Here is a 16,825-nt window from a genome sequence, read left to right as displayed (position 1 = left end):
ATCTCAGTTACAATTCTCCTTGATTAATTCTCCTATGTATGGTGCCATTCCTGACTTCTAGTGAACCTCAGGCAGAAGCAGGCACCAATAACTAGCATGACTTCCTGATCTGGCCTGAATATCTGCTGCTATTGTGGATTGGTTTGTTATTCCACCTGAAGACTGGCATGTCTGCTCTCTCTGATAGTTCTACTGCAATTGTTTATTACTCTGCAGTTTAGAAGTGTTACACATGAGTTTCCTCACTTTTTAGCTCTCAGCCTCAAAAAACAATTGCCTCACACTACCATGGGGCAACAGATGTAAATGTTGATAAGGATAGGATTTGTGAATCTCAGTAATAAATCTGTGAGTTTCTAATTTCTAATTAAATAATGTATTTCTTATCCTTAATTTTAATCCATTGTTTTGTACAGAAGAGGAATGCTGATGCTTATAGTGAAATTAGTAAGGCACTTTTGATTGGGGTCTCTTCTCATCCTAGGGAAGGGAAATCCAAAAGCATACCACAGTGGATTATTTTCCTTGCCTAACTGTTTCACACTGTTAAGCAATAATTCTGCTTTCTGTCAGATAAATATTATTAGTGTTTAATCTAATTTTCAGCTTGCTATACCTCCTCATTCTTCAATGGTAGGGTGATTTAGAGAAGATAGGCAATATTTTTTAGCCACAGTAAAAATAAAGAAATGCAACCAACAGAGATTATGCAAACAAAACTCTATATTAAAGAAGTATTGAAGTTGAACAGCCAAACATTCAGGTCAAATTGTTGTATTCATCATCAATCTTAACTCTGCCATGCACAGGCAAAACAGTTCTTTCGTTAACTGCACAATCCCTTCACTGCCTCTCATTTGCTTTACATAATGAAAAGCTGTCACTTTGTGCTCTGTAGGAGGACTTTTTCTTTTTTCCTGGCTTTGATTGAAGCCCTAGGACATGCGTGCAGTGCAATTCTTAGATGTTGCTTTGATTGCTTCTCTCTTGGTGATGGACAGGCTCATGCTGATATGGTGAGCACTTTATACCTGTAAACTGGGAAAAGCTGCAGCAAAGCAGTGAATCGCACTTCTGGGCACCTGAATCTGCCTTTGCTTCCTGCAGAAGGTGTGTTTGGTGCTTCTCCCAGTAAATTGAGGCTGTGAAAGTGTAAGTGATAAACTCCCTTTCCTGATTGCCCTGTCTGTACAACATAACAACAGGTAAGTGCTCCTTTTGGGGAGCTGATCTCTGTGGTCAGATTGTGTGCAGAGCACTTCATCAGCCACCTAAAAAGATTTCCCTGTTCCTTCCTGAAGTGTTTCTATTCCAGCAGAGCAAGCCAAATTGGTTTACTTGGTCTGATTTCTATCACCTGCACCCATAGTTAGTTTGTTTCCTCAACTATCACTGCAGTGCCTAATTACATTGTTTGATATAAGTTTTGAGTCCCTTTGATAGATATGGAGCCTCATTATCACTCACTAAACACTTCCAGAATCTTCTATGTTGTAAATAAGTGTTTAGGGCCGCTGTGATTGCTGTATCTCTGGCAGCCAAGAGTGTGTCGGCAGTTTGGTTTTCTTTGTTGTGGTGCTCACAGCATGATATGAATTCTGTACTGACCTTGTTAAAATTTATTTTTCTGCTGCACATCTCTTAGCAGTTACTTACTTCTCCTTGTTTTCTGTCAGTTTCTAGGGAGGTTTTATTCTCTGCACGATAATGAAAATGTTTTGTCCCTGTAAAGACAGATTTACTTGTTATTTGCAACATTAAGAGGTGGTATTTCTGTCATTTTAAGAAAGCTTGTTAATAAATCTAGTATAGCACTGCTTCAGTAAGTGCTGACTCTCACCAGTAGGTTCTACTGCTTTCTAAAGTTAGTTTGTCCTCCTCTCATGTTTTCTTTCTTTATGAGCTTACACTTAACCCACATTTCATAGGTAACTTAGAGCCTAAATCACAACTGATACTCTGAAAGCATAAAATTTGTAGTTAGTGTCTGAATTTCAATCCATTCTAACATTTTAAATCTCTAAGTACTTGATTTCAGTAAAACTATCCTACATCACAAGAACACTGATTTTCAGTTTTCATCTTGCAAAAGAAGTTGTGCTAAAACTTTGTGAAATAGGATGCAGACTGCACAACTAAATCACACTGTAATCATCTTTACAGTACTTACAAAATACATATTCTACACATGCCTATGAAAAACAAACTGAAAATGGAACATATTTTTCTTTACAAAAAGCACAAGCTTTCTGTTAAAACACTGCAGAAATACTCTCATGCATCACTTTTACACCGCTGTTACATCACTGACAGATACTCAGAAAGCAGATGGCTAACCTTCTGAATGACATTATTCATGTTTCCATAATAGCATTCTAAAGATCATAATGCTGCACCTGTTCTAAATTCTTCTTTCTTAAGGACAGAGTGCTGTCAACTTTCCAATGTGTAGCTTTATTTGCAGGACGCTCACTGTGATTTTTATGGAGCAAAAGAGTTTTCATGTGTACTACCACATACTTGTATATTAATATGCAATTGTCAGGTTTGGAAATACACACTATATCTAAGAAGTAAATTTTCTGTTTCTTCTTCTCCCCAGCACTTCTATGGTTGTGGAAGAATTTCTGGCCAGCTTGAAGACAGGAGTTATTTTTCTGTAGAGCAGGACTCTGGAGCCATTCTGTCATGCTTCTGCAATCTGAACATGCAAAATTGTTACCCTATAATGATCTCATTAATTACACAGGATAGTTTCAGACCAGCAGATAATCTACAAGCAAATCAGACTTACTAAAAGGATCAGAGTGAGCTAACCTGATTCCTTAGGGAAGAGTTAATAATATGTAATTGCTGTACCATATCAAAATCAGAGTTCATTGAACCCTGTATCCTGGGTGTGATGCTGACAGTAGCTCAAATGCTCCAGAAGTCTGTGTGTGATCCCCATATGAATTTCAGATAAATCTTCCATCTTAAGTCCTGAAGTGCATCAGTGATTCAAATACTGATGTAAATTTTCTGTTTCTTTTAGAGCCTTGTTAAATTCTTGGCTTTAAAAATTAAGCCTTCAACATGATTGGCTGTGTGTGCCACACATTAGGGTGATGGGTCTTGCACAGACCAAACCAGAGATCAAACCACAACTATAGTTCCCTTGCTGGCAAAGAAAGAAGGATGAATTGGACACAGTGGGAATAATCTGCACACAGCTCTCTGTACAAACAATGCCATGGAACATGCAGCAGAACCTATTACTCTCTCAGCTATAGGACTGTTCACACGTTTTACTCTATAAAAGGCCTGACCATGTCTTAATCTTTTACTTACTGTCTTTTTTTTTGTTGTTGTTGTTTTGTTTTTATTTTAATTCTGCTTTCACTTGAAATTAGTTCTTTCAGTATCTTCCCCCTGCTTTTGTGCAGCTCCATTACTGTACTCCTGAGGACTCTCGCGATGTGTAATAATGTGGACAGTTTTAACTGTGATCTACTTTTGGTATCCCCTCAAATTTTCTTTCATATTCTTTGTGTATATGGATGCAGATGCTTAGTTTCTTGAGTCTGGTCCATGACAGTTGCAAAATACTGAGCCTGAGGTTGAACTTCATCATAGTACCTTAAGACAGATGGGAGCTGAAAGCTCCAACAGTCTCACCTGGATGTCCTCAACATTACCACAGGATTTAATATTTTGCCTGTGTAGCTGAAAGAAAGATAAACCATAAATTCAGCCCAGATCAGAATATGAGTGAATTATACAACAATCTGCCTATTATGAATATATGCTCAGCCTTACTACTGGGACTGAGATACACTAGGAGGAACCTGGCCCCTAGATATCATCACAGAATGACAGAGCACTAGAACAGGCTGCCCAGAGAGGTTGTAGAAATATTGTTGAATATCTCTGGAGATATTCAAAACCCACCTGGATGCTTTAATGTGCAGTCTACTCCAGGGAACTGCTTTAGATGTGAAGTCAGACTGGATGATTTTCAGAGGTCCCTTTTAACCTCTATGATTCTGTGGTTCTGTGATATTGTGACCAGGTAACATGGGGAGAAATATTCCAAGTTCCCAAGCACACCTGATTGGGTGATCTCAATAAGTACAACAAAAGGGATGATAGCCTGCCTATGGCAGGGGTGTGGAAACTGGATTAATTTTAATAAGAATAACCAAAAAAGTTATACAGATCATTCACTGCCAATATCTAGACTATAATAGCATCACAATCACCTGATATACTAGGGAGAGGATAACGAGGCCTCAGTATTGGTAAAAAACATTTCATAAGCAATCTTGATATATATAAAAGGCTACTGCAGGGACATACTTGGTTAGTGGAGGACATGATTATGTGAGCCTAGGCTAAGGTCTAGGGCCTATGTGCTGTGGTGCATGTGCTGTGTTACATGTAATACTGACTCTGGTCAGTCATAATCTTTGAGAAAGCTAGCAAGAAAAGAGAAATAAGTAGAAAAATGAGCTGTACTAGAAGAAAAAGCAAAAAGTTACAATTTAGGGTGAGGTAAGAAACTGCTTTCTCCCAACGAATCAGAGTAGAAACTTAGGCGAGCGATTGCCTTGTGCTAACCCCTTGTTAACCAATCAATTATGGAAGCACTACGTGTGATTCACACCTGCAACCAATCAGAAGTATACTTTGTATTATATAAGAGTTGTATTTTTCCAATAAATTGTCTCTGTTATCATTTTCATAAAGCGTCAGAGTCCGTTCCTTCACTCCCAACAGGCTACTATATCATAGATTAGAACTGTATCTGTGAGAAATAATGGATGAAGAGATCAGAAGATCAGCTTAAAGAACCAGCTGAGTCAACCATTTTCCCAATTAGCTAAAAGCATTATTTTTGATGTTAATTTATCCTGGTTTTGCTCTATACCTTATGGATGGGGGAAAAAAAAAAACACGCACACACAAAAGAAATCACACACACAAAAGAAATGTCTTCAGAGATCTATTTAGCTGATCGAAAAAAAAAACCCAAAAACAAAAAATAAACTTTTTTCAATTTAGGGTAGAACGATGAAGCAGGATATACTAATGTAAGTTAAGTCTGAGCCAGAGCTCTTAACTTCTAGGTCTAGTCTCTTCAAATCATTAAAATCCTAAGTTATTTGCATAATAGAACAGGGGGAGGTGGTGGGGAGGGGAAGATGCACTTTACCTAGGACAGGTAGCTGTAAAACAGTACACTTCCAAAGATCAATTTTCCTGCTTGTGTCAAAAGTAGAAATGAAATATTACATTTCTGACCAATCTCATGGACAGTTGGATGTGCATGTCTGTGATTAAGACATATAGAGTCATAGTCATCCTTTACTTTGAAAAGGTAGATTGCACTTTGAAAAGGTAGATTGCAAAGACAGTCTCTGTCACTAAAATCTGTCCTGTTCCAGCAGTAATATGAAGCACTTCTCTCAAAGGTTAGAGTATGACTTAGGAATCCCTGCCAACATTTCTCTCAATAAAGGAAATTCTAAAGTGCATAGCTGAGCATAAGCCACAGATGACTGCACAGTTGCTGATACATTTACTTATACATTTACTGCAGTATTAGTATTTAATTTACAGCTTTATGAAGTGTTCTGTAATAATTTAAACATAAAAGGTGAGGTAACAAGGTAAAATATTCCTTATTAAATTCAAGTGATCATACAAGTCTAAAGTAGAAAGGTCAGAGGAAACGAATTACAAAAGTTTAACATGATTTTTCCAGGGCCTTTGATGTTTTTGGGATCCAGATTTTCTTATCCTGTATATAAAGATCTCAGAAAATACTGTTCATGAGTTTTCTCTGCAGACATCTCTGCAATTCATCACCATGATTATGTTCATTTCAAGGGTCACTGAAAAAGAGCATAAGGGAAGACCTTTGATTTTTGTGGTTCTAAATTACAACAAAATCAGATTCCCTTTAGAAGCACATCACAAATATACAAAAAAACAAACAAACAAAAAAAAACCCCAACACTGCTGAACCACTGTTCAGAAGCACTGAAACATTATTCTGCCCATAAAAGGGCAGATTGTTTTAGATTCTCTAAAGATTTAAGAGGAATAAATGAATATCTGCAATACCCAAAGCACACAATGAACAAATATGACAGATAGGAAACATGTACTAGATATTTATACATGTTGTTTAGGAAGTTGATCAGAAAGAACCAAGGAACCCATTATTTTCATCTGATTGAGCACTAAGTCAGGAGAACAAACAAGTTAATGCATCAATCAATTTAACATGGGCAACAATTGTACATTAATGCTATTTTCGGACAACATAATTATAGAATCATTTAGGTTACAAAGGATCTCAGTTACACCTCCATTACAGTTTTCTGTTCAAGGCAGAGCCAACTTGAACTCTACCCAGGTTGCTCAGTGCTTCATCACGCTGAACCTTGAAAGTCTTCACTGAGGGAGACAGAACGTTTCTGGTTCACCTTGTGTTTGACTGTCCTCACAAAGGAATTTTCTCCTTATGTCTTCTCTGAATTGCTCCAATTAATGCAGTTTGTCCTTCCAGCATACACTACTGTGTGGAGCTTGGCTACATCTTCTCCGTGACCATGGTATGGCAGGAATATGTTAGTTGCACACACACACACCATGCTCATGTGCAGCTCCTTAAGTTGTGCTCTAAGGGCAAGTGCTCCAACCTTGGCCAGCTTGGTGGTGCTCCATATGTGTCGTTTTTGCTGAAGTGTATTTTGTACTGGGACAGTGAGGAAAAAAAAAACCCTGGACTCATTAATATACTGATATGGTCTAACAAGATCTCCGTAAGGGGAATAATCATTTTCCTCAGTCTATTAGCCGTCTTCCAGATGATACAGCTCAGGACACTCCCAGAGTGCACTACAAACTCCTGCTCATGTGATGATCCCCCAGAACCTCCAGGTTTCGCTTTCCAATTACAGCACTTCCCAGTATGTCAGTTTCCCATCTTATAGTACTAACAAGCAATGAAGTTATACCATCAAGAATAAAGTAAAACTCACACTAGATGATTTGAAAACCAAACTGCTACTGACATTACAAGCCTTTCCTGAAAAGTGTAAGTAGATATGCACATATAGAAACCTAAGGGTAAAACACAAAAAGTCAAAAAGTTTATGTAGATCATATCAGTAAGATAAACAAACAAACACAACAACAACAACAACAAAACACCAGGGTATTTGTTGTAATAGTGTCAACGGTTTACGGGCAGGTTCGGCCCGGTTCCGTGACGATTGGTGCGGGGGACCCATGGACCCACGCCCCAGGAAAGGGGAAAGGGAAAGGGAAAAGGGAAAAGGGAGATGGGCTTAGGAACAAAACAGCAGCAACGATCTGAGGAGGAAAGCTAATTTACTAAATAGATATCAGAAAGCAAAATAACACAATATAATACAATATAATTGGAATTAAAGCTAATAAATCAAATAAAGTGAGCAAGAGAGAGTGTCCGATAAACCGAAGGCCTTACGCTAACGCTGAATGCGGACGGCAGCGAGCACCCACTGCTGAGTCCATCCCAAAGGAAAGAGAGTCCCGTGACCGCAGACAGTTTCTATCTTTCCCTCTGAGCGTAAATATGTAAAAATGCAAATCATTGCAAAGACCTCTGGGGAATGTAGTTTTTCTTCTTTTCTGAGACAGGTATACCTGGAACTATCGATGATCCATAGAGCTGGAGCATTAACTCTTTAACTCTAAATACACTACACGATGTTATGATGTGGAATACCAGTACCAAAAATCATAAAACCATGACAAATAGACTTTCTCAATCTTATAATTTTAAACCAAATGCAAATTTCAGATTTTGCACGTTACATTTCTGTACATACGTATAGAACTATATTTAATACAGGCTCCTAACTACAATGTCAAAATGAACCAATATGGAAGTACTGATTTTAGTTGGACTTAGCTAGCACTTCTCATTCAAGTCTTTCTGTTAAGACATCTGTAAATTACAGTTCTATTGCTGAACAGACACTTTGAAGAAAAAAAAAAAGAAGAAATTCTGGAAAGGACCAGATCAATATTTTGACTACAGATTGTGTATCATTTACAGTAGTAATATTGCCATAATTTATCCTTCAAAAACAGGATGATTTGATCTGAATATACGGTTTCTGAGAAGAAAAACAAACGAAGAAACTAACAAAAAAACCTAGTAACAACTTAAAATTATTGTTGTACATTTTAACTTCTACTATTTGTTGTTTACCAGCTCTACACAGACGATATAGCATAATGTTCAAATGAACTGCCCCTAGATTTATAATGTACTGAGCTCTGAATCAAGCCTATCAAACTATGTACATGTCTGTTTTGGTGAAATACTAAGCACTATATAGAAAATAGTCAGTGCAAAATCGTGCTTCAAAAGTATTTATGAAGCAACTCAAGCTTCCAGAAGTAGCCAATTAAATGAAATAATAATAAAAAGTTTGGGTTTAATTCCCTGTGATATTAGTTCAAAATCTCTAATTCTCATTCATTTATTTGGAGAATGAAGAGAAAATGACAGCTGGGCCACCAGTGGCTCAGAACAGCATGCTTGCTTCTGGAAAAAAGTCAGACTGATAAAATATGTTTGCAGTTTATAGAGTCTGCAAACAATTTTCCATGATAATTGCTTTTCTGAGCAGTTTTCAGTTGCAAGAGATATTCTGAATTTTGTGATCTGCAGACACTCTTAAGGCAAACTATTTTCCAAAACAAGTGAGTTTTGAGCAAATTGAAATTGAAATTGATACAGAACTAAAAGCTTTGGTTTATCCAGAACTTGGTGTAACATTCAGCAATACCTGACACTGAAATTCAAAAAGGAAAGTTGTCATGGAGCTTTACATTTCTTCTTAATACTCGATGTATTGTAGAGTAAAGATTCAAGCTTTTCTGGATCCAGTCTTGGTCTGCTATGCTTCAAACAGGTCAATTATCCACACTACACTTTATGACATGACTGATTGTTGTGTGGATGTGATTTTTTTCACTACCCCCATACACATAATAAACCCATACGAATGCTAGGTGTGTTTACCCTGGTTCCGTGGAATGCCTTTTCAGCTGCTTGGAGCATGAAAAGTGTGCACAGCTTATGTAAATGTGTCTAAAGAAATTGTTATCAGAGGTATCTAAATTCCCAGAAAGGGAATTAAAAATTTTTGGGTACATGCAGAATTTTCATAGCAATTTTAAGTATAAATATATCAATCACTGAAATGTATTGCTCACCTGACTAAAGTAAACTCCTTAATCATTAGAATTAAAAAGTAATCTCAGCTTCACTGTTATAAATCTAGAACAAATCAACAGTTAAATTTGTTCTCCTCAGGCAAATTCATCAACTCAAATAGGACCATTCCAGATTTATTAAATTGGTTGAAATACCATAACGTGTCCTAAATTTTATTGTTATGACAGAGTGATGCATCTGATGGCAAAAAATAAGACTTTACTATTTGTATAAAGAAAAGGAAACAACAAAACCAATATGCATTCCAATATACTGCAGTGAATTGTATAATTATAATAAATTCTTGTATGTATAATTATAATAATAATATATAATAATAATGTATAATTATAATAAATTCTAAGGCAACGTATACCTTAGCAAATCAATTTTGCATATTCCAGTAAATTCCACTGATTCCTAAAGTGGCAGTATAAGAGAAAACAGAAGAAAAAAAGATTAATGCAAACCATTGTTACTGTGTTTACACATACCTATAAAAATGTTTCTAATCAAAATTAAGTTTAACAAATCAGTCATAGTTCCACTGAAGTCAAAGATGCTGTATGAGTTTGTCATGGTTTTATGATTTTTTGTTATTGGTATTCCAGATCACAACATCCTTTAGTGTATTGGAAGCTTAAAGAGTTAATGCTCCAGCTCTGTGGATCATTGATAGCTCCAGGTATATCTGTCTCAAAAGAGAAGAAGAACTACATAACCCAGAGGACCTTGCATTGCTCTGCGTTTTTCCATTTTCCACTCAGGGAAAGATAAAAATTGTTAACATGTCACAAGACAGAGTTTTACAGGAGTCTGAAGAAACAGTCATGCTTATAACTGTCTAGAAAGCATAGAAAGATTTACAGGGGTTTTTGCTCCTTGTGAATACAGCAACTGTGGGAAAAGGACAATAGATTTTTTTTTTATCCAGGTTATATATAATATTTTCTTCAAACCTTTAGTCAATAAAGCAGAGTTCATCCATTTCAAAATTATCCTTAAAAAAAGCAATACAATATTTTCTCCAACTATAGATCATCTCCAGTAGGTAATTAAGTGCATTTGGTCACAATGGGCTTTTCTGTAACACTGCTCTTAAGAAATAGCATCCACAAAAGCATTGTTTTTTCTTTCCTTAAATAACTCTAGCACATGACTGGAGTCAAGAGTTGCTGGGATTTCCAGTATAAATTCCAGAGTTACTTCAGAGTTTAAAGACTCACTCTTTGTCAGAGATATGTGACTTGGATGCAGGACACTGAGCAATCCATTTGAAGAGAATAAGAGCTAGTCAAGGAAATGCAGACTCATGAGTGTTTAGAATTCTTTGTTGGTTCCAGAAATGCAAAATAAAAGGTAGGAATCACTGTCAAAACAGACATAAGCAATTCATCAAGAAAAACAGGCTTAGAGAAGGCTTGCTAGCAAACTGAAAAGCTATACAGGAAAACATGAAAAAAATGAAGTGGCTGATACTAGAGCTTCTACAGAGCCAGCCACTGTGAGAACCAGCAGCACCTCACCTTTCTCTCTCCTCTCAAATAAATCAAAAAACAAAAATAAATACACAAAATAACTTGTCTTCAAGATCGTTATTTGGAAATGTGTAGGTCATTTCCAAGATGTTTCAACTGTTATTATTCAGAAATTTGAAGGCAACTCTCCAGCTGTTTCAGTTGTGATCCCCATTCCTTTCCTCTAGCAGCTCAGCTCCAGAGCATCCTGTAGTAGCCCTACCCTTGCTTAGTCCTGGGCCTCACAAAGCCAGTAACCACCTTGTTATAGGTGTGAAGAGAACAATACACACCAGTCGTCACCAATAGTTAGGAATTTATTGAGCAAGCAATAAACGAGCGAAACAGCGCTGGGTGTCCACACTCTCATCGTCAGCTGCTAGAGAAATGCTTAGTTTCTTCCATAAATTTAGGTTAGTAGTTTTGATGTGAGAGAATGTATTTTGCAGGAGCCTGGTCATCTGAGATTAGACGTACACTGTAGGAGTGCTGTGATATTGTCAGAGATTTGTCATGCTTGCAGTGGGGAATCTCTCTGGATTCAAACAGAGCATAAGGCATTTCCTCAAAGTACCCGAATCCTCTCTCTTCTCTTCTTTTCTTTTTCCTTTTTCTTTTTTTCCCAGAAGAAACTGCTGGCTCCTGAAGTAAATAGAATGGTGTATACTCTGTACTCCGTGGTGCTCAAAGAGTACATTTACACAGGATGAGATGTAATTTGCAAGCAGGTCATGTTTCTTACATGGCCCTGGTAGCTGCTGATAGCTTATCTAAGAAGACTTTGAATAAAAGAATGTGATATGATAGCAAACAGAAGGGAAAAGAGTAAAAAAAATCTGCAAACTAAGGCAAGATGTATCTACTCCTGCCAAGAATAGACTTTCTGACTATATTAGTGAATACTCATGAAAGTGGTAAGTGTAAATCATCTCAAACACATACCAAATGACAGCTGAACATAATTTCTGAAGATAAATTACATTCCAGAGCTGAATGAAATATCTCTTTACAGAAATGTATTAGGTGACCCAGCATCAAACTGTTCTTCTTTGCATTTCTATGTTACTATCCAGACCTTGGAGAAGGACATACATGGAAAAATATATTTATCTGATGGGCAGGGTCTTGGAAAGACACCCAACTGTTTCTAACAGTTGCTCATGAAGTGATCAAGCTTGACAGCAGAAAGAGACATTAATATCCATTGAGTGATAGATCTTAGAAAATGAATCTCACTGTGAATCAGAACAACTGAAATACTTCGCTGGTTGAAACAATGTTCAACTTTTTCTAATTAGCCCCCCAGGTATATAATTTCCAACCACACTTGTCTATAGGAGAGTCACACCAGTAATTCTCAATTTAATATAGTCCAGAATATGAGGAAGAAAGAGGTAAACACTGAGGACAAATTCAATCAAGACACATAAATTTGGAAAATAAAAAAAAAAAAATAGAAACATAAACTGACATTTCATATAAAAGGATGTTCCTACTGTATTACTGAGTTGAATCATTATATTTAAATGTGCTGCCTCAGTCTTTTTTTTAACAGAACAAGATAGTATCAGTGTTGACATCAGCATTTTATAGAAATCAAACAATGGATAAAGTCTTTAAAGCATAATATACACTAAATATGTACAGTACTTGTTTCTGAGCTGGTGCTATACTATCTGTCAACATGGAGACACTTCCACACAGGAGTTACAGCATCAATACTGTACCAGCACAGACAAGCTGGAGATTCTCAGACTGGAATGGATTATCATTATCATTGTCTTAGTCCCCTGAGTAGTGCTGAACCTGGTCTCAGTCAGTTATTCTAACAGTAGAAGAAAAAAATCATTTCTGGGTTGCATGCAAGTGAATATTTTCAGAAAAACTGTCTTTGAGATTTCTGGGAGAAAATATGCAGATGTACACATACATATATATAATTATTACATATATATAATTGCTCTTACTGTGTAGTGGAATAAAAAAGAAGATATGATTCAATTATCTTAGCTTTAATTATTAATATAAAAGAAAATGTAGTACTTTTTTTTTTTCCATGCAATTTCTCTCCAAAGAAAATGCCTTGGTTATGGCTAGTTTGTTCTTAGTTCAGGTGGGAAAACTAAGATTTGAAATATCTAGCTCTAATATCTGCTTTATTTTATAGGGAATATTCTACAGAAGTAGATTAGAATCACATCTGAATAAAAGAATATGAGATAGTGCAGCAAACAGCATTCTTTTATCACCCTGAACATAAAACTTTACAGCTGCCTAATAAATGTTCCTGGACTCTAGCCTTAAACAAAAGACTTTTTCTAGACTGTTTAACATGAGTAATTTTTGGCCATACGGAAATCATCTGGTAAGGCACATAGGGCAACAGACCATGACAGAGGTAGGAAGGCCACTATGTGCTGAATATGAACACAGATTTGCATAAGAGCATATGCTTAAAACATTTATTTCTAAGTTATAATTTAGAGCCAGAAAATTCTGGATGTATCAGAGCCTCCAGCCCAATCAGACAGTAGGACATCTGTGCATTAGTCAATTACAGGCAACAGATGAAGCAACCAAGTATGTTTAGTTTTGTTTCATTTGTACAGGACTGTTATTTCCTGATGTTGGAGCTAAAAAAGATGCATGAAATATAAATAAAGCTTTGTCCTAGCTTGACAGCTTGTTTGTATAGTGAGAAGTATAAGGCAACTCCTTGCATGGCTTTCTACTGTCAGACATTCCCGTTTCCTTATGTAACCTTTCTGAACATCACAGGACTATCCAGAGTCCCTTATCCATGAAATTTGTAAAAATCTAAGTAAAGTCTTCTAATGTCTGAAAGAAATCACAAAAAGCAGACTCTAAACACCCAGATGACATAACAGCTCCCCATGTGGAAACTCTAGTCCAGTGGGCTGCAAATGCTGCAGCATTCAGACATGGTAAAGTGGGGCTGAGCTTGTGCTCAAGATGGCCTAGTAAGGTTTATCTTTAGCTAATAAACAAGAATTGACAATGCCCAGGAAACCTCCTATTGTAGTCCTACTGCTGGTGAAGTGAAGGAATCTCTGTTTAAAACTGCATTTGAATGCATTCAGAATGACAAGATTGCAGAATACAACATTGGACTAAACTAATCAGTGTAAAAGCATCTCAAATATGAAAAAAATTGCTGGTTTAAGTGTTTCTTGTAATGCTATCGACTTGTGTTCTTATCACTATTATGACAACATTTTAATAAAAACTGGGAAGCCTCATCATAAATACAGATCTTAAGAAAATTTAATGAAAATAAAAGATTTTCTCTAAGACTGAGGTAGCACATTTAAATATAATGATACAACTCAGTTATAGCTTAGAAACATTCTACATTCTTAGAAACAAGTCTCATCACTCTTCATCGTAATTTTTTTTTCCTTGTTCCCAGTCTAAATCTCTCATTTTACTTTGAAACCACTTCTTGTCCTTACAAAAGATTATCAAGAATAACTCTCTTTCTCTACAAATACATATTCTTTAACTTTTGTTTGTCCTATGCCGTTAATGGTATATAATTTCTTTAGTTTTATTTCCAAAGTTACTTATATAGATGGATATTTGAATATTTTAAATTACCAAGGTATTTCCCAAAATGAATATATAAGATTTAACATATTTTTTATCGATATTTTCATTTCCCTCAATAAAACATGTTCCAGGTTGCAAAAGAGAATTACAATTAAGTAAAAGAGGTGCAGAGAAAACAAAAAAAGGCTCTTCCTTATGAAACAATAGCTATCAGGAAAGTCAGGACTCTATTTTCCACTATTTCTACTGAAAAATACCAAATTCTGTAACTAACACTTTGGTTTCTTGCAATAAAAGTAACATTAAACAAACTGAACAGGCATTACAGTACACATTTTAAGATAAAAGTTCACAAATCTGCAGGTACATACTTACTGCCATGCTCATGCAAACAGATCAATACTCTGACATCTAGAAGTGGTTCTTAGCTCCATCCTGAGTAACTCTTAGCTGTGGAGGATGTGAATGGCCATGGTCATTATTCACCGAGTTAAAGTAAATTTCCCATTCAAAAATGGGGAAAAAAAAGTGTTATTTTCATTTTAAGCTTCCACTTTCATCTCCATAGACTTCCAGTGATGCACAAGTCTACTTTGTGTTTAATTGCACACACAAACCAAAACTATGGATCAGATGGTGCTGTGACATTAAGAGTAGTCTTCTCCTGTCCTGAATGCATGATTTTCATAACAATTCAGAATTTTAGCAGACCTCATAATCCGTGTCCTTCTCCACACAGAATACTCTTGCAAAGCACTCAGAAAACAGAGGGTTTCTATTTCACAACCACCAGTAATATCCTGGATGCTACACCAGTGTGCTGGCTAGCTCCTCACTCATATTGGGTGCATGTATATCCTCTTGACAGATACTTTGACTGAACAGAAAGACATCATTGCCAATGAATACCATGGGGAAAACTTATTGTCTCTTGTCTTTATTCCAGTCCCAGTGCCAGCAAGATTCAAAGTCACTCTTAGATCTTCAAGTGCACAAAAAGGAGCTTTATTCAACTGACAAAGCAGGTGTTTAATTCCCTAGCTACTTCCTTTACAAATTCTCGCCTCTCTTGTGCGTCCCAGTGATTATTTTTGTTATTAGGAAAACAGATATTTTGAGGACAGATGGAAATTTCATTTAAAAACAAATGCCAACGTAATATACTGTCATTTACTTTTTTTGAGCTAAAGATAGTTAAAGAACTAATGATTTTCAGAAGTAATTACTTGTGCTTACAGCAACAGTACAAATTAGGAAACAGTTCTAAAACAGACCTGTTCAATAATTATTGTACTTTATTGGTATAGCATATATTTCATGTTTCAAACAGTCACAAACCTTTCTTGTACCTAGAGCCAGAATACTCAGTAGGAATTCAGTTATCTCATAAACACGCCTCATTTCTGCCTATATTTAGTTAATCAGCTTGTAATTTTGATTGCATTCAACTCCTCTGCATGAGGTAGTTTAAATAATGAAAGTTCCTCTATAACCATGTAGCCTACTCCTTGCACCAGGAATACTTAAAAGGTGTCAGCTGAATAGGAGAACTCCCATTTCACAGTGCTTCTTAGGATTTATAAATGGAGACACAGAAAATATGGATTTTAACAGTTTGAACAGCTCCATTCACATTTACTCAAATTTCATTTGGTTAGTACTTCTAATTCTAGCCTTTGGTTCTCTGGTCACTAAGTTTTCAGGTATGTATTGTCCCTATTTCCTGACTAAACGTATACTGAATCAGCCTGTATGCTCTGCTCTTCAAATATCCTTTGTAAATCATGAGAAAGAATAAACATGTAATTGATTTTATTTTTCTCATTGCTGATCTTTATATTTACATAGCATTTTCCTATAATGTTTGGAATGTCAGAAGGCAGTTAGAATAATAATAAAATGCAGCTTGAAAAAGAGGCACAGTTAAACAGAATGAAATAGCTGATATATTTTCAAAATAGTCAAATTAATTAAATTCCAGCAGAAAATCACAGAATTGTCACTGCTATAAATAATCAGAAGCTACACAAATTGGGTATTGACATTCATCACAAGTGATTTAGAAATAATAAAGTGAAACAGCCATGGACAGAAGATAACCTATGCAACGAATAGATGATTCTCTAGTCCTGTGATTATTTTTGTGGTGTCCTCTGGCAAATAAGTATCCCATTGTAGCCTGCAAAAATAACAACATACTGAGCTTTACTATAAATACTAGGATTGCTTCTTTGGCACAACTTTTCAGGTATCATTCTTACTATTTTTTTCAGTAACTCCCTTTTAGACCTAGTATGTGAACTTTGATTTATTTTTGTCTCACATTAACTTTAGATAAGGAATAGAAAACGTATGTCAACTATCATCATCATCATATTAGTCTCAAAACAATGTCTCCAAATTTTATACACAATTTTACCACCGCATGAAAACTACACTTGCAGCAGATGCACAATTTTCAGATTAACCTTAT

Source organism: Cyrtonyx montezumae, unplaced genomic scaffold, assembly GCF_038088225.1.
Source record: "Cyrtonyx montezumae isolate F1298 unplaced genomic scaffold, pur_monq_1.0 scaffold_3, whole genome shotgun sequence".
Lineage (NCBI taxonomy): Eukaryota > Metazoa > Chordata > Aves > Galliformes > Odontophoridae > Cyrtonyx > Cyrtonyx montezumae.
Note: the sequence above shows the minus strand (reverse complement) of the source record.